General features: G+C 44.6%; 1 long non-coding RNA gene across 1 annotated transcript in view; it reads right to left on the reverse strand.

The window, feature by feature from the left end:
* Positions 1-2770: 2770 nt before the first annotated feature.
* LOC121140728 overlaps positions 2771-25154 on the reverse strand; it is a 35455-nt gene continuing 13071 nt past the window's right edge. Inside the window, exons 3-5 of the long non-coding RNA XR_005877648.1 lie at positions 6610-6656; positions 6144-6511; positions 2771-3227 (exon numbers count right to left, since the gene is read on the reverse strand). This is a non-coding gene — a long non-coding RNA (uncharacterized LOC121140728). The remainder of the gene's footprint in view (positions 3228-6143; positions 6512-6609; positions 6657-25154) is intronic.

Here is a 25154-nt window from a genome sequence, read left to right on the forward strand (position 1 = left end):
GGACATCTTGTAGGGGCCATTCTCTCCTTCTATGGTATAGGTCCTAGGGTTCAAACTCAGATGATCAAGTTTGATTACCCGTGCTTTACACACTGAGATGACTCGCTGGCCCTCTGTGAGCCTTTTGAAACTTGCTAGGCATCTTCCAGTTTCCTGAGATGAGGCAATGGATGGCTCCGTCCTTGACAGGGAGAGCCACGTGAAGAGCCTGCCACTTCTGGCACAAGCCTCCTGTTTCCAAAGGTTGCGGGTTTTGCTTAACATCTCTTCTTTTTCCCAAATAGCAGCAGTGAAGCTGGCAGCAAGAACTCTCTCTGCCACGGTGGGATCATGTTTTTTCAGTCACATGAAAACCAACAAGAAAAAAAGCAGTTGGGGTTTCAAACAGCTTTATGCTCCCATCTGGAGTCCAAAAAAGGCTCATTTAACTTAACACAGCCACATTTTTCAAACACCTGGTTCTTCATTGGCATTCTGTTAAGGGAAAAAAAGTTCTTTCAAAACAAGAATATAATCTCAGTTATTGTTTAACTGCTCAGCAGTGTCTGTGGTAAAAAGACCCTCAGTGTCTGTGCGTCCAAACCCTACAGAGACAGACATTCGATAATTAATGACTCGGGGCCTCGACCACCTCCAACACCCACTGCAGAGAAATCTGGGTCGGTACTAGCTGGTTAATTTACATTCCACAGCAAGTCGTTGAGTCAGGCACCATCATCCTCACCTTCAGAACAGAAAAGTTCAGAGTTGTTAAGTCACTGGCCCAATTCCTTTGGGTGGGCGGCAGCACAGATTCCTGTCCAGATCCACTTGTTCCCTCCATCTGCCACACCTTGTTTCTTCATTTTAGACTTCCTTTATTGCATGCATATATATATACATATATATATGTATATATGTATATGTATACATACATACATTTACTTTAACTTACTTTTGTTTCTTTGGAGGGAGGTGTTCAGGGTCATGCTTTATACCCCAGATTTACCTCAAACTATGTAGCCCAAGCTGGACTTAAATTCACAACCCTCCAGCCTTCAGCCTCCTGAGTACTGGGAAAACAGGCATGGACCACCATGCCTGGCCACTTTAACATGTACATTTCGGTGGTATTGAGTACACGCACAGGGTCGTGTAACACCCCTACTATCTGATCCCGGAACGTTTTTGTTGTTGTTGTTGTTATTACTAAGACAGGGTCTTGCTCTACACCCCAGGCTGACCTGACAACTCGTGGCAGCTCTCTCTTACCTCAGTCTCCTGAGTGCTGGGATCGCAAGCATGCATCACTGTCCCTGGTTCTAAAACATTTGACCACGTCAAGCAAGCTCTGCGTTAGGCGGTGACTCCTCATCCCCTGCGCCCAGCCCCGTTGTTCTGCTGGGCTTGCCTGTTTCTCCTCAGGAGTCCGTCACTTCATGCACGCTTTCCGTGTTCGTTCAAGAAGCAGCGCGCTTCAAACATCATCCTTTTTTGTGGCTGAATAACTGTCCATCGCATGTGCACACCACACTTGGGGTTTCACCTCCAGGCACCATGAATAACGTGCAGCGAACCCTGGTGTGTGAGGAACTCTTTGGGTCTTTGTTTTGAAATGTGCAGGGTCTGTGCCTAGACATGAAATTGTGTGTCATATGATTACTCTGTGTGGAGTCCTTCAGGAACCCAGGTTTCCCTCCATGTAAAAACTGATTTCTGTGCACTTGTGACAAGACCTTACCACGTAGGAAGGAGGCTGGCCACAAACTCACCATCCCCCTGTGTGTGCCAGCCTCCCAAGTATGGAGGTTAAAGCTGTGTTCCTCACACCTGAGGTATTGTCACTTTCCTCACTGCTGTGACAAAATATGGAACAAAGCAACTTAAGGAAAGAAAAGCTTCTTTGTCTCACAGATTGAGGGAATAGAGTTCACCAAGGCAGAGGAAGCCACCATTTGGAACCTGGGGCAGCTGGTGCCAGTGTGTCCCTAGCCAGGGAGCAGAGGGAGGCTGATTCCGGTGCTCAACTCCTTCTTTTTATTTACTCCAAGGCCCAGCCCATAGAATGTTACTACCCACAGTAGGGTGGATGCTCCTACCTTAATGGAACCATACAGGCTTGCCTTGAGATTTGTGCCAGACTGTTCCTAAGTCCCATCAAGTTGACAATCTTCACACACTTGATTGTGATCCCAAAGTGCATATTAAACACACACATACACACACACAGAGAGAGAGAGAGAGAGAGAGAGAGAGAGAGAGTTTTGATTCCAAGTAGGAAGAAGAACCAGACAGACTGACAGACGCAGACTACATCATTCACACAATGGGAAAATCCTCTGTCTATAAAATGACACCGACAAAAATCTGTGCTGAGTCCCTGAAGATCTGAGCTCCGATGCTCACATGCCTGCCTAGACTGTGCCATGAACAAATGGGAACTTGCTGCGTTTTCACAAGACAGAGAAGGGAGAAACTTGGGTTTTGGATGCATAAAACAGGACGCCTCTTTAAGTCCAGTTCACAGGTGACAAGGAAAACAGAGGCCACATCAGAGGGTATGGGGCAGGGGGGGAGGGGGGCTGGCTACTTCAGCCACAGCTAGATGCATAGCTTCCTGGTCTCTGCCCAGGCTACTGAGAATGGGCATGCTCGCCTACCACATTTGAGCTTTCCGTGTGGCCCACAAGGCCACGAATCGTCAAGCCAGGTCTTCAACTAAACCCCATCTTGCCTGGATGACAGAGACCTGCTTCACCGCCCCCCCCCACCTGAGATGGAAGGGACACCCTTTACCGTGAAGACTGCTTTAATATCATCTGTGGAGCCACACTGGCTGGAGTTCATGAAGCTACTACTACAGCCTGGGGGGGAGCATCCGCAGACTCGGTGTGACCAAGGTGTCTTTTTCTCTTTCCTCATCCCTCTCAGCCCTTGCCAAAAAGACCAGGGTTTCTCTCTAAGAGATGGCCAGCTGGTGCTCCAGAGCAGGGACACCTTGCACCCAGGGGACACATCAAGAAACGTAGCTTGATAAAGTGACCCTCGTGTCTCCCCATTTGCTCTGGGGTCATATGCACGTAATAGCTTCTTCTTCTGGGTAGCGGCTGTCGGGACGCTCAACACCATCTCTGGTGCCGTCAAGGTCAGTGCCGTCAAGGTCAGTCTTGAGGCTGCCTCCTGCTTTGCTGGCCTCCTTTTGCCTCCCAGAAAGATCACCACAGCCGGTCCCCTCTTTCAAAGACCTACTGAGAGAGAAAAAACACATGCGGGGTGGGGGGGGGCTCTATGAACTATCGCCCCACCCATGAATAACTACGGCCCAGAGAGAACAAACACTTTTTTCGTTGTTTTATTTTGTTTTGTTTTTTTGTGACAGGGTTTCTCTGCACAGCCCTGGCTGTCCTGGAACTGACTCTCTGTAGATCTGCTGGCCTGAAACTCAGAGATCTGCCTGCCTCTGCATCCTGAGGGTTGGGGTTAAAGGTGTGTGCCACCACACCCAGCTGATAAAAAAAAGGAAAAAAAAAACACTTTCAAAGAGCCCAGTTCTCACCTGAAATCTCAAGGGTTTGCCACTACTTACATTTGGAACAGTGGCACTAATCAGACACTTAGACCCCCTCAGAGTCTCCACCTCCCCCAGCAATGAGACCCAGGAAAGGATCGCAGCTGCTGGAGGCTGGGCCCCTGTGTTTGGGATCCCATAACAAGGTTCAGTGCATCATATTTTGTCTTTTCCTCTTTCCACTAAGTCTAAAGATGCACACTTGACATTTAGAGCATGCGAAGACAACTCCAACCTCCATCTGCGAGCAGAGGATAGTTCATTAAATAAATGTCTGTTGGTGGTACATCTTGAACATCAAGTCTGGTGTTTGATTCAGCCCCGAAATTCTTCTAAAATGATAATGAGCTGGTTTCGCCAGCACCCTCATTATGTTAAAACGCAGATTCCTTCAGAAGCTGTGGGGATAAAAGTTGGAGCTGCCAGAGTCTGCCGGTGGATAGGCCCTGCCGCCGTAAGTCTGAAGTAGACACGCTGCAGTGGCCACAGCCCATTGTTTTTAATCGTGTGAGCTGCTCCCTCACTAGATGTGTGAAGCTTGCCCTGCCTTAAGTGACTAGACACTGCGTACGCGGAGCTTACATTTTAAGAAGAGCAATGAATACCCAGAAACATAACTGAAATGTTTCTGCTGGGGTGACCTCAAAAGAAACAAAACTGTGTCTGGTTGGATGTTGTTGAAAAAAAAGGGGGGATGGCTCCTGTCCGTGCCACTGCCATTGGCCAGCTGGTAAACAGAAAGGGACATGGGCAGAACGGGAGTGGGCCAAAGTTCCCTACTCAAGCAAACTTCCGAGAATAATGGCTAATAATGTATAGAGGAAAAGCATTTTGTAGTTAGGTGGGCCTGGCATCAGGCACAAGCTTGCAACCCCAGTTCCTCAGAAGGCAGAGACTGGAAGAAAGTAGTTCAAGACCAGCCTGGACAAACGTTTGTGTCTCTTTCTTTACCTGGTGTGGTGATTAAAATTAAATACATACATACATACATACATACATACATGCATGCATGCATGCATACATACATCATACATACATACATACATCATACATATATACATACATACATACATACATGCATGCATGCATGCATGCATACATAGAGACACCTTGCCCTGGTTGGCTCTCTGTTGCTGTGACAAGCACACAACCAAAAGTACCTTAGACGGAAATCAGTACTAAAAGCGGGGTTGGTGCTGGCATGTACCTGACCACGTTGTTTTTGGGGAAGACTCCTGTGGAAGAAAGCACTTGAACTGTGAGCTGGAAAATCCATTGAGTGTTCTGAGTTTAATGGGCTGTTCTGTGCAGGGTTAGAGGATGGGAACGCTGAGAGAGACACGGATGGTGAAATTCTGGCCCGTGGGGTCTTAAGGAAAGCGTAAAAGTTGCCCAAGGCTCTATTGAGTCCTTTGTGTGCTGTATTTGAATTAAGAAACCTGTAAAAGAGAAACCTTTGCTCTGCTAGGCCAATGGACGTGGCTAGTGGTGGCTGGAAAACCAGCTGTGACTGGTTGAGATGCATGCATCACTGAGGCTAAATCTCCTGAAGACTGTTTCTTGAGGCTCAGCACACGGACGCTGTGGCCCAGGGAAGCCAGGCTGGATCTCAAGCTGCCGGCCTAGTCGGCAGTGTCTAAGAGTCTCCCACATGCTGCTGTTTTTAAAGATTGAGGAGGTTGTGGAGAGCAGCTGAGGCCTGGCGCCACATGTCAGTGTCACAAAGAGAGGTCACCTGGGTTTCACAGCCCCTCTCAGGAAGGTACCAGAGTTCCTGGATGTTCAAGCCCCCATTAGACAGGATGAACCACATACTCATGGTTAATCTCCACAGATCTTCCCATTTCAATGATCTCTAGACTACAAAAAAAAAAATCACTGGTATGATGTAAATGCCAGGATGATGGGGGAAGTCCTTCTGTGTATATGTCAATAAAGCACTGTTGGCCAATAGGGAAGCAAGATAGGTGGGACTAAGGGTCTAGAAGGATTCTGGGAAATGTATCGAAGAGAGTTGTCACCATGTGATTGCAGGAAGAGGATGCATGAGGCTGCCTCCTTGGAAAGATAAGTCCTTTTAAAAATATATATTAGTAATTATGGGTTAATAATTAGGTCAGAGCTAGCTGATTAGAAACCATAGCAAACGGCCAACAGCTTCATAATTAATATAGTGTCTTGTGTGTTACTTGGGGGCTAAAGTGGCAAGGGGACCCAGGTGGGAATCCCACAACACCATATAAACAGTGTATTATTTCAGGAGGAATGACAAAGGAAAAGTCTGTCCATAAACATACACACAAAAAAAAGGATGGGGTGAAGGGAGAGAGGGAGAGCGTGAGGGAAAGAGAAATAGAGGAAAAATGAAGAAAGGAAATAAGAAAGAAAGAAAACCAGCTAGAGGGATGACATATTCAAGTTCCTCCATTCAATAATTTTATCCCTTATGTGCATACAAAAACATTATCTGAAATCTTTTCATTCACACATTCGCTAACAAAAAGAAAACTCATTTCACGTTATATATACTGAAGCTATACCAGGTGCCAGTTTGTGGTCTAAGGTTAAGACAAGAATCTACACATACAGCACTTACACGTAACAGCCGCAAAGGCCGTGGATGGTGAAGCCCAGCAGACGGGATGCGTTAGCGTGGGCACTGGAGGCCAGGGAGAGGGCTCCACAAAGGCCAAGGAAAGCTTTTCACCAGGAACGGTAAAAAGCTTTGCTGACTCTCAGAGAGGGTCAGCCTTGGCCCTGGGTCCTGTAGACCTGGCAGAGAGAAGGAAGCAAACAGGAGCTTGGAACCACAGGCTTCAGCAAGAGGCGCACAAGGCCGGAGGCAGAAGACAACGCCTTGACGTCTTTCTTGGACTCCGTCATCATGACCGCTCTGGAGATCTCATGCTGAGAGCCATCTTCCGGCTGCTTTCAGAAAGAATAGGTGTAAACTTGGTGTCTCAACTGGGGTAGTCAAAAGAGAGGATACAAAACAGATGAAATAATTTATCTACTTCACCTCAGGAAAGCCACCCCACCCCACCCCATCCCCAAGAACTTACTTCAGCTTAACTTGTATGGTGACACAGTTTTGTGGTCCATTGCCTTTCTGTGACAGAGAAGAAAAAAAAAAGCGTGTGAAACCCTTAGTAGTCGTGGCCGTAACAGCCTCCATTTATGAAGTCACGCACATTCTACAGTGTTTACCAACAGCCGTGCAGAGTCGGTGTGATTGCTGTCGCCATCAGACAGATAGAAAATCTAAACTTTTGGAAGAGGAAGCTATTGGTCCAAGGTCACACAGCTATTAGGAGACATCTGGGAGCTTGTGGACTCCTACAGCTACATCCTCGATTATCACGCTACTTGGTTGGAAGGATGGGACGGCTGACAACCAGAGAGACTAGAAAGCAGATACAGTTATTGTAAAGATGCCGGAATGCACGCAGGTTTCATTTCAATCCCTTGCAAAATCCCGCAAAGCTTACGATAAAAAACGTGCAAACCCTTTGGGGTTAGATAACACACAATTCTGGTCGGTAGAAGGTAGCTGACTAGCAGCCTAAAGGGTGCTGACTTCCGAGTCAGTATCAGGTAATGGAGTTGCCCAGGATTGTAACGTGTCTTCCCGCCAACTGCTTAGGTCCCACTGCCTGCTTTAGCCCCCAAATAACTCACGAGACGCTGTATTAATTATGAAGCTGTTGGCCGTTTGCTCGGTTTCTTACTGGCTAGCTCTGACTTAAATATTTAACCCATAATTGCTAATCTAAGTATTTCTCTTACCGGAGAAAAGGGTCTGGACCTGTTACTCCTCTGGTAGCCTACATTGTGTCTGACTCTGCCTCTCTTTCCCAGAATCCTCCTTGACTCCTAGTCCCACCTATCTTGCTTCCCTACTGGCCAACAGTGCTTTATTCAACAACCAGTAAGAGAGACAGATTTGCAGAATGACATCTCCCATCACAGGATCCAACTCATTTATGTACAAAGCCCCCCATGTGAGAGGTAAATCTAGGCGTCCGACGTCCAAAACTTGTGCTTCTAGAAGGAGAAAACGGAGGAGGGAGAATGCCTGTGTGTATTTTCAGTCTCTGTAACAAATACCTGGGATACTCAGCTTACAGTGATAAAAGCAGGGGTTAGCTCATGGTTTTTTGTGGGGGGGTGGGGGTGGGGCTTCAGTTCAGAGTTGATCCTGAAGTTTAGACCTGTGTCAGACCGTCATGGTGGGAGCATCAGGTGGAGAACAAGGCCACTCAACTTGTGGCTGGGAAGTGGAAAGTAAAGAGGAAGAGAAGGCTGCCAGCCCACACTGGTGTGTCCAAAAAGGCCTCAGAGAACCTTCCTTTAAAAGACAGCTGCTAGCGGGACCAGGATTTATCCCTAACGCATGAACTGACTTTTTTTGGAGCCCGTTCCCTTCGGAGGTGTACCTTGCTCAGGCGAAATACAGGGCCGAGGGGCTTGGCCCGGCCTCAACTTGATGTGCCAGACTTTGTTGACTCCCCACGGGAGACCTTATCCTTCCTGAGGAGTGGAAGGGGAGGGGGCGGGGGGGAGGAGAGGTGGGAGAGGACCAGGAGGAGGGGAGGGAGGGGGAACTGTGGTTGGTATGCAAAATGGGAAAAAAAACTTTTAAATAAATAAATAAATAATTGGAGAAGAAATCTGATAGAACACCGGATGGTTAGAGGCATCAAAGGCAACTTGAACTGAGCTCTGCAGAATGCGGCTGGCCAGCAGGCGCTGTTCATGAACGGCCTGTTCTAGAAATGTGTTTTAGCAAAGTATCTGTCTGCTACAGACTAGAATTTTTTTTAAAAAAAAGAACTAATCACTCATCACAGATAGTTTTAGAAGCATTGATTCAGACAATGGATTGAGTCAGAAATAACACGCAGGAAACTAAAGCAAAATTTAGAACAAAAAAAAAGATTATTAACTTGGGGGGGAAAACACAAAGATTTGCTCAGGAAAAGGAAAGTAATTATAGTTTTCTACATGACTGAATTCTAAATAGCATATAAAGTCATAATAATGTAAACATTGACTGTTGATTTAACGAAGATTATGATGAATTATCTTTGAAGGATGAGAAGTGAGCTCAGGAACCAAATCCTACCTTCCCTGGTGAGAAGCCAATAGATGTAGCCAAACAGAGAAGAGTCAAGAGGTAAGAGCACCACCATGTTATTTATAGATATGGAAGGACAATTTTTAATCAGCCGTGTGAAAGTGGTTCCCTGTAGGGAAGAGGAGAACAGAAGCAAGGCAGCTGGGCACAGCTGGTTTCTTAACAATCCTGAAAGAATTATTTATCTCTGCGTGCCTATAGACCTAGCGCTTGGGAGGTGGAGGCAGGAGGATCAGAAATCCAATACCATCCTTAGCTCCACAGAAAGTTTGAGGCCAGCCTGGATGATGTGAGACTCTGTCTCAACAAACAAATAAAAAGAACTAGTCATCTCTTTGAACTGCATGCTTGGACTTCTCTAACAAATCAAAATCCAAAGCCAGTTTAGTGTTGAGGCAAACAATTCTGCACATACTTGAATAGACAATGAGATTACCTAGGCTGAACTCAGTAGATGGCTCAGTGGGTAGGAGTGCTTGCCATGCAAACATGAAGATCTGAGTTCAAAACCCCAGCACACAGAAAAGGCTAGACATGGCCATGCATGCCTGTAACCCCAGTGCTAGACACGCCATGCATGCCTCTAATCCCAGTGCTAGACACGCCATGCATGCCTGTAACCCCAGTGCTAGACACGGCCATGCATGCCTGTAACCCCAGTGCTAGACACGGCCATGCATGCCTGTAACCCCAGTGCTACCAGAAGTGGGGACAAGAGGGTTAGGATTGCTAGGATTCCCCTAACTTCATAAAGACCCTGCCTCAAGGGAATAGACAAAAAAAAAGACACCAGGCACACTCCTCTCTCCCCTGAAAGTACATGAGCACATATGTGTGCATACAACACACACACACACACACACACACACACACACACACACACACATACTGTCAGGCCTAAAGAGTATTGAAGTCCATCACATAGCTCAACACATTGAGCCATCCAGGACTAGAGCCTGTCGCCTTCATTTCCCTGTGTTCCAAACGGGAATCAGGAAACAGAACTTGGTTTATTTGCAACTTGGCCAGAACAGAAGAGAAGAATACAACAAGCCTACTTCTCCCACCATGTCTGCAGCAGTCCTACAGTTATAGAAAATGATGGAACGAAGGCCAGAAGGCAGGGAGACTTGTCTGAAACAGTCCAGCAACCCTTTCCTGCAAGAAGGGAGACAGACTGGTCCTCAGGCTGCATCCATTGTCTCCGATCTCAGCAGGCTGCCCCCGCCGTCTCCATGCTCACCACGCTGCCTCAGCTCTCTGCACAGAGGGGCACCAGCGTCTCTCTTTAGAATTCAGAGCATCTCCTGGGCCCTGCCAGGGCTCCAGCCCGTTTTCTCTCAACATCGGATCCCAGTTACAAATATAATAACCGATACTCATAAGGAGAGGCTGTGTTCCGGAGAATCTGCTTAAGAAAGCAGGTAAGTGTTTGGCATGCTTCAACCAGCTAGGAAACATCACTTCCCAAACCAAACCTATCACGTGCTGGATGATCTATGCAAAGCTGACCTTAACTGTTGAGTCACAAGCCTCAGTGAACAGCTCTCTAAGTGATTAATTCTGACAGCTTCAAATAATCTACGAACATATATCCAGTTCCATCTATATGCTAAAAGACATGGAGCCTTAGAGATGAACTCCTGGAGATGTTTAATTAACCCTGTATTAAAGGATATAAGCACAAAGTCCCTCATATATTCCTTTAAGTGCTGCCCGCCTACTATTTTGTACAGGTTTTAAAATATTACGATGCTACCCTAAGCTTATCGAGGTTTACAGATGGCATTATACCATGATCCCTATTATTATAATTAGGCATTGTTAAGCATCCAACCGCATTCTAGCTGCTGGAACAAATACTTACAAAGACGGATAGCCTTTGCCCGAAGGGACTCCACTTTAAATAGACAGCAGAGTAACTCAAAGGGAAGAGAGAGAACAGAGCTGCTAAGAGAGGCAGATGCATTTCGTCCGCATTTCTCTGGGAGAGATAAGGTGATTTACAGCACTGCAGAGGGCTTGTCTTTGTTTGGAGAATCATAAAATCACAGAGTTTGGGAACATGAAAGAGCGTTGGAAGTCTCCTGATTCCGTGAGCTGCTGGGAGTGGAGGAAAAAGGATTTACTCCACCATTGTGTATGTACGTTTTTCCTAAATTTTCCTAAGAAGGTCCTAGGTGTTCATGAAATTCTCAAGGACTTTGATTATATGATCTCTCTCTCTCTCTCATCTGAGCCATGCTTACATTTTAGAGGTAATAGATCTCAGGCTTCTGGCATACTTTACTTTTCCATTCGTAAGAAGGAAAGGGAGGGCCCAGAGAGGAGCCCCCATCTGTCTCAGGGGCAACTCAGGCAGCGGCAGAGCAGGGAAATGTTTCCCATCTCCTAGCTAGCCCTGCATCCTGGTGCCTCTAATATGTCGTCTCCGTTTACTGATTGCCACATTCAGCTGGTTTTAGTTATATACATTAAGAGTACGTGCTTTAAAACTGGTGGGGGGGGCTTTACGCACAATTTGGGGTTTTATATTTACACACAACGTGTGGGTTTTATATACCTCCCCAATGGTCCAAGCCAAAAGCCTAGAGCGCATCTCTGACCCTTTTTTTCCCCTTCCATATCTTCCCCAACCTTTCCTGTTGCTTGGGAAAGGGCCTCTAGAGCAGCTTCCCATTGGACAAGGACCTGAGCACTGGCATGAGTTTCTCACTGCTCTGGAAGTGGGGAATGAGATTCCACATTGTAGCTGTGCAGCTTGCGTAGTCCCTCGGGGGCATCTGCTCAGGCGTGCCATGGACGCCTGGCAGAAGAGAAGATGGGTAGAACGGAGCAACCTTAGTGAGTTCTTTGATTAAGGAGAAGGGCTGTGAAAACAGGCAAGGAGAGGACCAGAGCCAAGTGTCTCAGCACTAGCTACTTAAGTCATAAGTGAAGTCTGAAGCTGTTTAATGGAAGTGCTGGTGTGCTCGTTTTCTTAGTCAAAACTTTCTGTTCTTTAAGAGAAAGCACTCCGGTCTTCCTGCAGACTTACAGATGGGGGAGAAGGACGGGACTAGCAAAGCCAGCCATACTAGATAGTCATAGAAATTGGGTAGTGGCAGCACACATCTTTAATCCCAGGACTCAGGAGACAGAGGCAGATGAGTTTCAGTGAGTTTGAAGCCAGCCTGGTCTACAAAGTGAGTTTCAGGACAGCCAGGACTGTTTAACACAGAGAAAGCCTGTCTCGAAAGATTAGAGAGAGAGAGAGAGAGAGAGAGAGAGAGAGAGGGAGGAAGGGAGGGAGGGAGGGAGGAAGGGAAGAAAGAAAGAAAGAAAGAAAGAAAGGAAGGAAGGAAGGAAGGAAGGAAGGAAGGAAGGAAGAAAGAAAGAAAGAAAGAAAGAAAGAAAGAAAGAAAGAAAGAAAGGTAAAAGATGATGGAACCCCACAGTGACAGTTACATCAGGACTATGATAACACCATTAAGCTGAACAACAACTAAAGACTGGCTTTGAACTACACATGCTCAGAACAATTTCGAGATGGCTAGACGAGATGATCCAGCCTCACAGACTACTCTAGTCAGGCCCTGAGACAAGTCCTGCACTTTCCCCTTACACTGAGAGTGGACAACAAATGATACAGCTTGGCAGTTAACCCAAAGTTTTCTTTTCAGGATCCCCTAAAGATGCCATTGCCCCCAGACAGCAGGAAGCAACTTTAAGAACACAGCGCTCACATTCCCAAGAGGTGGGGTGGGTGGTGTTTGGTCTTTTACTGGATCATGGATGTTTGTCATTGTTTAGGAGGATTGGTTACAAGTTGCCATTGGTACTAGCCATAAAAAAAGAAAAAGAAAAAAAGGGAGATAGATATGATAGAGTAAGCGGATAGATTATTGAATCTACTCTGAAGAGAAAAAAGGGGAGGATATAGATATGATGAGATAAAAAGGTAGATTAGTAAATTGACTCACAAAAGGCAACTACTAGTCTTAAATATTTTACATTGCATTGGACTTTTGTATATTGTATTCAAATTCTGTATTTTGATACAAATATGAGATTGATTTGTTTAAAACATAGTGTACATATGTTTCTAAACTTGTTCAAGGTATTCTACATATACAGCTCACTTAACAATGTAATGCAAATTTCTAGTCCTTGAAAGCTATTATTATCAACTATATGGGACAGTTAGGAAATGCAGGTTAGTAATTAGTCACCTATTGCAATCAAACTTGTAGTCACATTAGTTATGTTTTCAAAGTCAAACATATATTCTACAAAGACAGGTCATCTTCAAACACTTCAGAGATCTACAGAATATGGCAGCTAAGATGTTTAATAACACGGGTTCTTTTTTTAATTACACTGAGACATGTCTGCTCCTGGCAGCACCAATTTACTTCAGAGAAGATGATGGGCATTGAAGAAACTCCACACAGAGTTTACTTTCTTTGTGGGAAAAGTTAGCTACTGGACAAAAAAGTGTCCTCGCCTTGACTGATGACAGTATGCTGTCCAACTTGGACAAACAGTAAATGAAAGAGAACGACTGAAAACCTTGCCAAGACAAGGCAGGACAGTCCTTCAAAAATCCTGCTTCACAGAAAAGCCTGTCAGCTATGGTAGGCCTGTAGGCCAAAGATGGATGCCCCAACATTGCAGAAGAACCTTGGTGGCTGCCCTAGCAGCCAGCTGTTTTTGTCATTTTTCACATTTTTTGGAAGTTGCTTGCTCGTACTTTCTGCTTACTAGGTTAATATTATTTTCTTCTTGGGTCTCTTAGAGAGTAGAAGACTAGATAGTTATAGCTTTCCTTGTTTACCAGACTCAGAAAAGAAACTCACTAAAGAGATGTAAAGTATACAAGTTTAAGAGGTGTAAAGTGTACAAGTTTGAGAGACGTTAAAAAATAATTTTGAGTTGGCAATGCATATTAGAATAGAAGGTGAATTAGGTACAACCTTTTGGACTCACCAAGATAGAATGGATATGTTGCATTTTCTCTGAATTTTCAAATGCAAATGGACTAGACATTGACGATGTACTTGTTGCCTGTATATATTACATATCCTTATTGTACTTATTATACATAGTTTTTCTTTTATCAGTTATAGCCTACTTTTTTCATATTAGACAAAAAAAGGAAATTGTGGTGATATATTATTTATGATTTACTAAAGCTTGCCTGAAGGTTCAGAATGCAAAGCCAGCCATACTAGATAGCCACAGAAGTTGGGCAGTGGTGGCACACAACTTTAATCCCAGGACTCAGGAGACAGAGGCAGATGGATCTTTCTGAGTTCAAGGCCACCCTGGGCTACATGAGAGTGAATCAGTCTAAAAGATTAACAGAGCTCACTCCTTTATTCCCAGCACTAGAGAGTATATAAGGAGCTCAGTGCAGTCTTAGGGGGCAGAGTAGGAATCTAACACTAGGTGGCGAGCAGTGCAGTCTGGAGATTGCAATCTGAAGTTCGGTGGATCGCCCCTTCGGTCTGAGCATGGGTAGAGGTGAGGACTCTCTACTGACGGGCTGCTTGGCTTCTCTGATCTTCAGCTTGAACCCCAATATCTCTCTCTGGGTTTTTATTATTCATGCTACAAATTGGTGCCCAATGTGGGGCATGAGCCCAGGCCCAGACCTGAGCTGCAGGCAGGGCTCTAGATGGAGTTCCTGGCCATCTGGCTAGATTTTCTTTTGTTTTTCCCCCCAAGTCTTTTGAGCAAGTTTGAGATTTCCCTGTTGTAATCTCACAATCTCTCTCTCTCTCTCTCTCTCTCTCTCTCTCTCTCTCTCTCTCTCTCTCTCTCTCTCTCTCTCTCTCTCTCTCCCCCTCCCCCCATGGATTGTGGGCTTTACCCTGGACTCCCTGGACCCCCTTCTTGGGCTGCTGCCTTGAAGCCTGCTACTCAGCAGCAGTTAGCCTCACACTTCACTGTCGTCTGAATCGTCATCACGGGCAGCTTTGCTGAGACAACAGGAAATTCTTAAAGGAACGAATTAGTTAAAAGGGAGAGTCTTTTCCCACCATAAACTTGTGGAACACTGTTATAACGGAGAGAGCTAGGTCCCTGTATGATTACACAATACATGATTTAAAAGTGGAACAATTAAATGAAGGGATATTCAACTTACCCAGGATTGACATACTGTGAATTACCATTTTTATAATCTTTGATAATTATTGGTTTATCTCTCTAAAAAAAAAGTTGGCTGATATGAGTGCCAAGATACAGGCATTAGAAAAACTTATTAAAGCAGATCATAGAGGCATTCAAATCCAGACAAAGAAAATCATTGGAGAACCAATATCAGCATTGCATTATAAGAGTAACGAGGAACAGTCTAAGGTCTTCAGAAAACCAACCTTAATATACAAAGTAACTTTACAGGAAGCATCAAGCTGTAGAGGTTCTACAAGAGCTAATTGGATTCATGTGCCAATGTTGGACTCAAAGAAATTCAAGGAAGTGGTAGTCTCATATGGCATGCATTCACCATTTGTGAAGCAGATGTTAAGTACATGGTCAGTTTGTAATAGAGTTATCCCTACAGACTAGATAAGTTCTGTTAAAACTGTTTTAGAGCCTGGATCACAATTATAATGGACTATCTGATTCTGAAAAGAGGCTAAGAATATTGAACAACAGGCTAAAGCCAAAGGTATGGATATCTCCCAAGATCAACTTCTTGGAGAAGGAAGATTATGCTACTTTAGAAAGACAGTGTCTATACGATGGCCAACTCCTAGCTTTATGCCATGCAGCAGCTTGAATGCATGGAACAGAACTGGAGAAGTAGGAAAGAAAACTGAATCATTTACACAGGTTACACAGGGCCCAAAGGAAGCTTTTACAGGTTTCTTACAAAGACTGACTTCAGCAGTAAATAGAACGATATCAGATTCAGAAGCCAGAAAAATAATAATTGAAAACTCTGGCTTTCGAAAATGCTAATTCTCAATGGAAAAGGATAACTAGGCCCTTAAAGGCAAGGTCAGCACCTTTGGAGGAGTGAATCTGAGATACAGTCAATATTGAAGCTCATGACCATGATGATGATGCATGGATAGGAGAGGTGATTTCAAGAGGTTTAAAGAAAAATTGAAACATCAAATGTTTTCATTGTGGCAGACACGTAAAAGATATTGTAAACCTTGTCATTCCTAGAAGCAATGCTTTTTCTAAGCATAATCCAAACAGGATGTCCCTCCCTTCTGTATTATGCAGAAGGTGTGGCAAAGGCAGGCATTAAACTAATGAATGCAGAACAACAAGGGACATTCAAGGTAATCCTTTGCCACTGGGAAACTCCTTGAGGGGACACTTGCAGGCCCCCATGCCAAATTCGGTTCAGGTGTTCCTGTCATCATGGAGGAAACTCCTTCCCGGAGCAGTTTAAAGAAAACCTAAAGCCTATTGCAAGAAACCATACTGCTCTGGATGATAGAAGAGCTTTAGAAGATAAAACAAAAATTGAAGGAGAAACCATAAATCAAAACTGATAAAGACTAGATTAGGAACCTCCCTAAAGTTAGGATTGGGGAAGGGTTTTATTTTTGTCTTTTCAGGAAAATAAAAACAACCATCTTGAAGAATTTAAAGGCCTTTGAACAAAAAAAAATTTCAAATGGATGGCAAATGGATGTCACTCACCTGCCACAGGCAGGGAAATTAAAATATATGCATGTCTCTGTGGATACGTATTCTAAACTGATTTTTGCCTCTCTCCACTCAGGAGAGAAGATTAAAGATGTTATTTCTCATTGCCTGCAGGCCTTTGCCTACATGGGCATACCCGATGCCCTAAAAACGGACAATGGCCCTGCCTATGCCAGCAATCGCTTTGCTGCCTTTTGCAGGGAACATCACATTGTCCACTCTTTTGGTATTCCTCACAACCCCACGGGACAGGCTATTGTGGAGCGCACCCATGCCACTCTCAAACAGTATTTTAAGAAAATAAAAAAGGGGGAGTATGTTACCTCCCCCAATATTCAGTTATCCACCATACTTTACATTTTAAATTTTTTGACCATAGACCGTAATAATTTGTCTGCTATGGAGAGACATTGGAACAAACCCTCCCAGTCCTTGGGATGGGTCAGATGGAAGGATTTGATTACAGGAAAATGGCAGCCACCCACTCCCCTACTAGCTAGGGTCCGAGGGGCTGTTTGTGTTTTCCCTCCAGGAAGTGAGAAGCCCATTTGGGTCCCCGAACGGTGCATCAGGCATGTCGACCCCAATACTACTCCGGATACTAGGAATGCTCACCATGATAAAGATCCAACCATTGCTGAACACTCAGGTAAGGGAAATATGGGCGTTGGTGAGGATTCCCCCCCCATGTTGATGCCAGTTAGTCATTCCAGCTCCCTGTTCATCAAATTTTAAAATACCAATAATACATTGGAAGCAGCTGCTGCCAATGAGATTAAAAAGTCAGAAACTAGACATTCTGAGTTTCCCCCTCCTAAGCCTGATACCAGGGTCAGGAAGTAGGGGAATCCAAGAGATTCCCAGCGGCATACGCCTTTAATCTCAACACACCTTTATGCAAGTTCCAGGACAGCCTCCAAACAATACAGAGAAACCCTGACTCAAAAAAAAAAAAACAAAAGAAACAAATTGGTAACAGTAAAGAGGTACTGGTAAAGAAAAAGAAAAGGACGAAGGTATATGGAATGAAAATTTTTGTTTACATTTAAGTTCTATTTTGTGAGTCATCTCTAAAAACTTTTGGCCAAAAGCCTGGCCTCTCCACCTTGCATCTACAGAGTTACAAGGAGTAGGTACAGCTGTACCCCATGACTGTAGCTCAAATGGAGGAATGATAAAAACATATAGGACTTTTTAACCTTTTTAGTTCAAGGATTGGCTGGAGTTGTTCTTTTACATAGATTTCAATTAAGGAAGCTTCATTGCAACAGACTAATCATGACCTAGGGAAAAAGGATGACTGAAAGATGCATGTATGTTCTGAATGTATGGTGTGGCCACACCGGTATGTATGAAATGTGATTGTGAATGCATGAGTGTGAACTGCTTATATGATTAAAAGGATACCTAAATCCCTTCAAAAATAGTTAAGAAGCTACCTAGATTGCTTTAAATATAGACAAAAGGAACATCCAGCCAGTCTGTTAATGTTTTAACAAAAAAAAATTTAAGATGCAAATGAGGCCTTGTCAGCTAGTGAGAGATCTACAGGTTAGATTGGGAAAGACTGCTCACAGACTTCAAATAATTTTCAAAAGTTATTTGGATACAGTATAGTTTACAATCTTTGAGTGATTTTCAGAAGTTTTTGGGAAATATTTAATGGATATGTCCTTTTTAATGGGCATCTACAAATAATCTAAGTAGTAATCCCAATTTACCTAGATAGTTAACCAAGGAGGGTAGACAAATCCTTCTACTGTTATGGTCCAGCTTCAACAGTTCAAAAAAGAAAAAATTTTTTTTAGAAAATAAAAAAGGGGGAATAATGCCCCCAGTCCCCACATGACTCATCAAATAATACACTCCTCATTTAAAAATTTTATAATGTGTCTTGGACACAGGCCACGCAGCAGACGTGACACAGCACAGCTATCATCAGGTCAGTGCTCACACATAGGACTTTAAAACTGCCGTGGCTATGGGCAGAGACACACATCTAGGGATGTTTTGGTCTGTGTCATCACTAGCTGTGACTTAGGTCTCAATGCACATCTGAAACTAGGCGTAGGCTACTTCAAGACTCAAGCACAACCCAAGTCAGCGCTGGCCCAAGTGGCCAAGGGTCTAGCCTCATGATATTCCAACCCCAAGCAACACAGCAGGGTACAAGACTCCATTGGTAAGTAGGGCAAGATAGCAAGTATGTGACCTTGCTCTGGAGCTAAGGAATGGGCTGGGGAAGCCACACCAAAGATCCTAATGGTCCCCAGCTAAAGAGAGAGCCTTTCCTTGGAGACAGCTCCAATACAAAGGGAAGGACGTTGGAAGTCAGCCAGCATCTCTGGTGACTAGCCTTGGGCCATGAGTCCACATTAGCAATAACACACAGCTGATGGGCCTTAACCCCTTGCTGGCCACAGGTGTAACAGGGTGTTGGGACAGGTTCACTCACATTGATTGCCCAAGAGACTGCAGTGCTTGACCAAACTTGACCAGACTTCCAACTGAAGACCAGGATAGCCTGACTTAAGCTTTATGTAATGTGCACATGCATCAAAACATTATGTTGTACCCAATTAATACAGACAACTTTGTTTTTACATCTCAGCTGAAAGACAAAAATTTTCAATTAAACTAAAATGCAGGTGACAGCATTAAGCTGTGAGTTGTTGCAGACTTAGGATTCCCTTTAACTTTTTAAAAGTATACTAAAATTTGACCAAGTTGATAAAATTTTCAGAAATGCTTAAAAAGGATGTGGTTGCCAGGCACAGACACCTGCAATCCCAGAACTAGGACAGGCGAGGAAGCGAGGGTCATGAGTTTGAAGCCAGCCTAGGCCACATAAAAAGAGCCTGTCTTGGAGTAAATACGTAAGTAAATAAAAAAAAATCTCATACACACGTATCATTTTTTTGGCATTTAAAAATTCCGCTTATAATATTTATAAGGAATACCTAAATATTTAGGAAGTCATTGCACTGGAATCGTCAGTTAGGTGGCGATGGAAGGCAGATAAAGGAAATATATGCGGCACATTGGGAGGAGGGGCAAACACACAGGTCCAGTGTCATCTTCGTAAGTCCATCTTTAGGGATCCGGCCTGATGTTCAGGTTTAAGTAGAGGGAGGGCAAGAGGTAAGCATAGCTAAGCAGCCCTGGCCCCAGGAGGTCCTGCCCATCTCTGACCCTCCACTGCCTTGGCTGTACTCTTTACTGCAAGGTAGACTACAAGTGGTCAGAACCATGGAAACGTCTTTCCAGAAGACAATGCCCTTCTCTGGCTAGAACCAGAGAGAGCCTAGTCTTTTCCTTCCCCGGGAAGGGGTTTTTGAGTAAATGCAATTCTTTGGGGGCCGTTGTTTCGATACTCTGGTCGCCGAATGGAGAGGCACAGATGCCTCTCTCTAGAAGATCTTCCATTTCCAGCATGAACTTTCAGCGTGGCAAGTCTTCCCAGCAAGGCCCTTGGAAGTTCTTGAAGAAAGTCAAGTATACTGAAGGAATTTGTAAATGTAGTATGATGTTTCAGGCAATTCAATTAATTATTATAATTGGGGGTAGTTTTGGGGGGAAACCTATCTAATCCACACAAATGAACATAATTGCTTTTACCAGCAATTCTAATAACTGCAACTGGACACGGTTCTCTCAACAGTAACGACTGACGGAATATGCAGGCAAATGAACACCAGACCTTCCAGAATGCCGACCTTGCCCCTATCGCTAACCTGTCCAGGAAGTAATCACCAGCCTGTGAAAGCCAGGGTGCTGCACATCAGGCTGACAGTAGAACAATACATCTTCCAGCAGCAAACAGGTTCTAAAGAGAAATACTCAGGCCCCTCCTTTTTGGCTATGAGATTCCTGAGACAATGGATTCCCCCCAGCCTCACTGTGTGTGCACCCCTGAATTAGAATTTCCCTTGGACTCTCAAACTGGCAGAAGGGAAAGGTGAGACCAGCATGAGAGAGCTTAGGAGAAATTCATGACCATCTTGGAAGACTGCAGTCAGGCAACGATGGCTCTGTGATGGGAGGGATCACACCTTGACCACAACTGCTTGGCTATGCATATATACCTCTTGCCCTCTATTCAAACCTGAACTTCATGTCAGGGTCCCAACAACGGACCAGTGTGGGTCACTGAGCCTCTGTGTTTGTTCCTCTTCCTAGTGTAGCCTCACTGAATAAATCTCCTTTCTCTGTTACTTGTGTCTTCAATTGTCCTGCTGGGGACAGGTGGTAGAAGCCAGCCAGGCTCTGACCCTGAAGTCAGGAGAAAGTAACTTCTTGGCACAGCGACAGTTGGCACAGACCGGTAAGGCATGGTAAATAGCTGGTAACTTTCCCAGGCTTTGTCCCTGCTTCCAAGTTTGAACTGATGAGAAACAGCCAGGTAATGCCCCTGTAGCCAAGTACATCAGATGCCCAGTCATTGCCTCCAGACAGAACACCTAAGAAGCATCTTTCAGGAACACTCTTCAGCTCTCCTGCTCCCCCTCCTGCCTCAGCCTCTGCCAAAGTACGAGGACTTCGAGTAGATGATTTTCCTCGTTGGCTAGTCTTCATCTATCACCGCACTAAAATGTTCTCTCAGACACTACAGATCAAAACTAAGCAAGCATTGGTCTCTAATTCTTTCTCACACATTCTTCCCCAACCTGCCTGGCCACCCTCTCCACAGACAGACTAAAAGAAAATCCCGTCAGGTCCTTGCCCTCAGAAGCTCCCTGCCACCCTACTGTTGTGCCCAAATTCTGAACCCCAAAATCACCAAGAGGCCCATTTCTATGCAAAAGCAAAGAGTCTTTTATTGTAGATGTTTAACGAGCTAACTCCATTAGCTCGGGCCCTTAACCCTGCCACCATGGCGAATGGCTGGAGAAAGACCCCGAGCAACCTCGAGGCAGGGACCTTAAAGGGCAGCGTGAGGGGAGTGTCTAGGGGTATGAAACAGTCTCAGGATTGGTGCACTTCCAGGTTTGGGCGACCCGCCCTGTGTTGATTGGTCAACTGGTTGTTATGTCCCATAGGCCCTCCCAGGGTGGTTGCTATGCTCTGCACATCACTGTTGTGCAGTTGTCCATAAAGCACACCCAGAGCCGTAAAGCACAGCCCCGCCAGCTAACTTCTGATTGGTTCCTTGCCACGAGGAGCGCACCTGACCTCCTAGTGACCAGGACAGGAGCGGCAAGGTCAGGTGAGCACATGTTAGCCTGTCATGGCTGCTAAAATGGAGGACGGGTCACTACAAAGCCATCTGCCAACTTCTCTTGGCCCTTTGGCAAACATGACTTCCCCTCCATCCTGTCCCCCACCCAGCAGATCACAACACCTAAGACTGCTAGTCTTGATTTTCGCCTTGCTTCCTAGACCACAGCCGTCACACGGGAAGCAGCCTCTGCTTTGCTCACAGTGCCCCAGCTGCTAGCTCTGTGCCAGGCACAAGATAGGCCATCGGTGGGAAGCCGTGGTTCTGTGACCAGGGCTACTCATTGTATTATGACCTTCCCTAATAACAAGTGTAAAAACAATACCACTCCCCAGGAGGGGATGTTATATTTTATTTATCTTATTATTATGAGCATGCATGTGTGTGTATACATGTGTGTGTATACATGTGTGTATATACATGTATGTGCACAAGCACTTGGAGGCAGGAGGTTGACATGGGGTGCCGTCCTCCATACTTTCCACCTTATCATTTTTTTGATGCTCATAGATGCAGCTAAACTGGCTGGCCAGCGACAGATCCCCCTGTCCCTAAGCCACACACTAGGGTCACATACACTCACCATCACACCTGATTTTTTTTAATTATATGTATTTACTTGTAATGAGTCTTTCCTGCCCCACCAGCTCCCAAATAATGGCATGGAGGCTTCTTACTAATTACAGAAGTTTGGCCTACAGCTTAGGCTTGTTTCTACAAGTTCTTAAGACTTAACCCATTTGTGTTAATCTACATTTTGCCACATGTCTTGTGACTGTTACCTCTCCTACTCGCTCCGCGTCTTCTGGCATCTCCACCCCACTCTTCTTCCCAGAGTCCTCTCTTTCTAGCTATTGTTCAGCTTTTTAGTATACCAATCACAGCAACACATTTTCACATGTTATACAAATATCCTACAGCATAGTCTCTCTCTCTCTCTCTCTTGTGTGTGAGCACACACATGCACACCTGGACCACAGAACATGTGTAGAGGTCAGAGAGCTTACGTCACTTCTCTCCTTCCACTGTGTGTGTCCTGAAAGCTAAATCCAGGTCAGAGAACAACTTTCAGAACTCAGATATCTCATTCTAATGTGGAGGTCCCAGGGATCGAACTCAGGTCTTCAGACTTGGCAGGAAGTACCTTTACCCAAGGAACGACCTTGTCAGCCTCACCCACACCTGTTGCACCCTTCCCCCATGCTGACCACTTGTACTAGGAGCTTTTAACTAAACACTTCTCATCCCCTCCTCTCAGCAACGCCTGCAGCAAGTTCCAGTTTTCTGTTCATTCCTCATCTAAATGCTAATTCCTCTTTTTGGCCCACCCTGTGCCGGAGGGCCCTGGGAATGTAGGCTTCCACCTTGGGGATTTTCCACCATGCCTGCCTTTGGTATTTAAGGCTCTACCCTTGTGATGATGAACGGCATTCTCCTTGTAAGAATGAGCTGCTGTTTTTTTCCTCATTTTACATCCTTAGCCCTTAACCTTGGATCGTTGTGAGGTATGGTAGCACCATAGCTGCAAACACACCTATGGCTCAATACACACACCCAACTTGCTATGGGTGCTGGGCACTCAAATTCAGGCTCTCATGCTTCCAGAGCAAGCATTTTACCATGGGCCATCGCTCTAGTCCAGGATGTTATATTCTTGCTGGAAGAGGAGAGCTACTGGAGTATTGTACCTGCTTGTACCCACTCTCCGGGAACCTTGGACCCGCACCCACCAGGAGAGGAAGAAACTCCACCTGCACCCACTGGAAGAAGGGATGGGAAGCAGACACTATAAAAACACATTCAACAACAGAAAAACCAATATGATGCCACCAGAGTCTAGGGACTCTACACTAGCAATACCTGAGCATCCCAATGCAGATTAAAGAGAAGAGAATGACCTTTAAAAAAAAACTTCATGAAAATGATAGAGACCTTCAAAGAGGATATTAGAAAATCCCTTAAAGAAATGGAAGGGAAAAAAAACAAAAATACAACAAATCAACAAATCTCTTAAAGAAACCCAAGAAAAAACAATCACTCAGATGAAGGAAACAATTCAAACAGTTCAAGACCTGAAAAGTGAAATAGAGACAATAAAGAAAACACAAACTGAGGGAATGCTGGAAATAGAAAAGCTGAGTAAATGGTCAGGAACTAGAGATGTAAGCATAACCAACAGAATACAAGAGATGGAAGACAGAATCTCAGGCACTGAAGATAAACTAGAGTAAATAGATTTATTGACCAAGAAAATCTTATTTCCTACAAACCTTTAACACAAAATATCTAAGAAATATTGAAAGACCCCCAGTGTGGGGAGACCCTCACCCAAGTCTTGGGATAAGCCGACACCCCAATAATTCAAGAGAGATCATTCTTGATACAAGCACACGAGGTTTATTCGGGGAACCAGTGCACTGGGGCTGAGCTCATAACCCTCGCAGGGGCAGAGGAGTTCGACCCCTAGTAGCTGCAGTCAGGCATTTTTAAAAGGGAAAAGTCATAAAGGATGGGGGAGTTAGGTAAACATCATAAAAGATGAGGAACTTTAATGATAGATCATGTCTTAACAGGAAGGTTATAGGTTATCTCAAGTAAGCATTCTTTGGGCATTGTACAGTTAAACATTGAGCAGGAATGTGGTGAGCTAGTTCCTGGATCAGGGAGTGTTATCTTCTAAGTTTATCTTGAGGGCACCAGTTTCTCAGGAGAGGGCAGAAGGAAAAATTACTCTGTGATGGGCTAGTTGCTAGGGGTCTAAAAATGTTGAGTTAGGGTCTCTCAATAGGAGACACCGTGAAAAAACCAAACCTAAGGATAATAGGCATAGAAAAAGATAAAGAAACCCAACTCAAAGGTGCAGAAAGCATATTCAACAAAATCACAGAAGAAAACTTTCCCAACCTAAAGAAAGACATGCCAACAAAAGTACTCGAATCTTACAGAACATAGAGTGGATCACAAAAAAAAACTTCCCTCACCACATAATAATCAAAATCCCAACATACAGAATGAAGAAAGAGTATTAAGAGCAGCAAAGGAAATAAGCCAAGTAACATATAAAGGCAAACCTATCAGAATTACACGTGACTTCTCCATGAAAATTCTGAAAGCCAGAAGGTCCTGAATAGATATTCTACCAACACTAAGAGACCACAGATGCCCCAGCCAATCACTATAGATGGATAAAACAAGATATTCCATGACAAAACCAGATTTAAACAATACATATCAGCCAGACGTTGGTGGCACATACCTTTAATGCCAGCACTCATATGACAGAGTCAGGTGGTTCTCTATGAGTTCGAGGCCATTCTGGTCTACAGAGTGAGTTCCAGGACAGGCTCCAAAGCAACACAGAGATACCCTATCTCAAAACATTAAAAAAAATCTACCAATCCAGCCCTATAGAAAGTTCTAGAAGGAAAACTCCAACTCAAGGAAGTTAATTGCACTCACAAAAACATAGGCAATAGATAATCCCACTTTACCAATAGAAAAAAAGGGTGGAAATCCACATGCAATACGACCAACAACAACAAATCCAAAACAAACAAAAATGAACAATCAATGGTCATTAATATCTCGCAACATAA

This window comes from Mesocricetus auratus, unplaced genomic scaffold (genome assembly GCF_017639785.1).
Source record: "Mesocricetus auratus isolate SY011 unplaced genomic scaffold, BCM_Maur_2.0 Super-Scaffold_100006, whole genome shotgun sequence".
Taxonomy (NCBI): domain Eukaryota; kingdom Metazoa; phylum Chordata; class Mammalia; order Rodentia; family Cricetidae; genus Mesocricetus; species Mesocricetus auratus.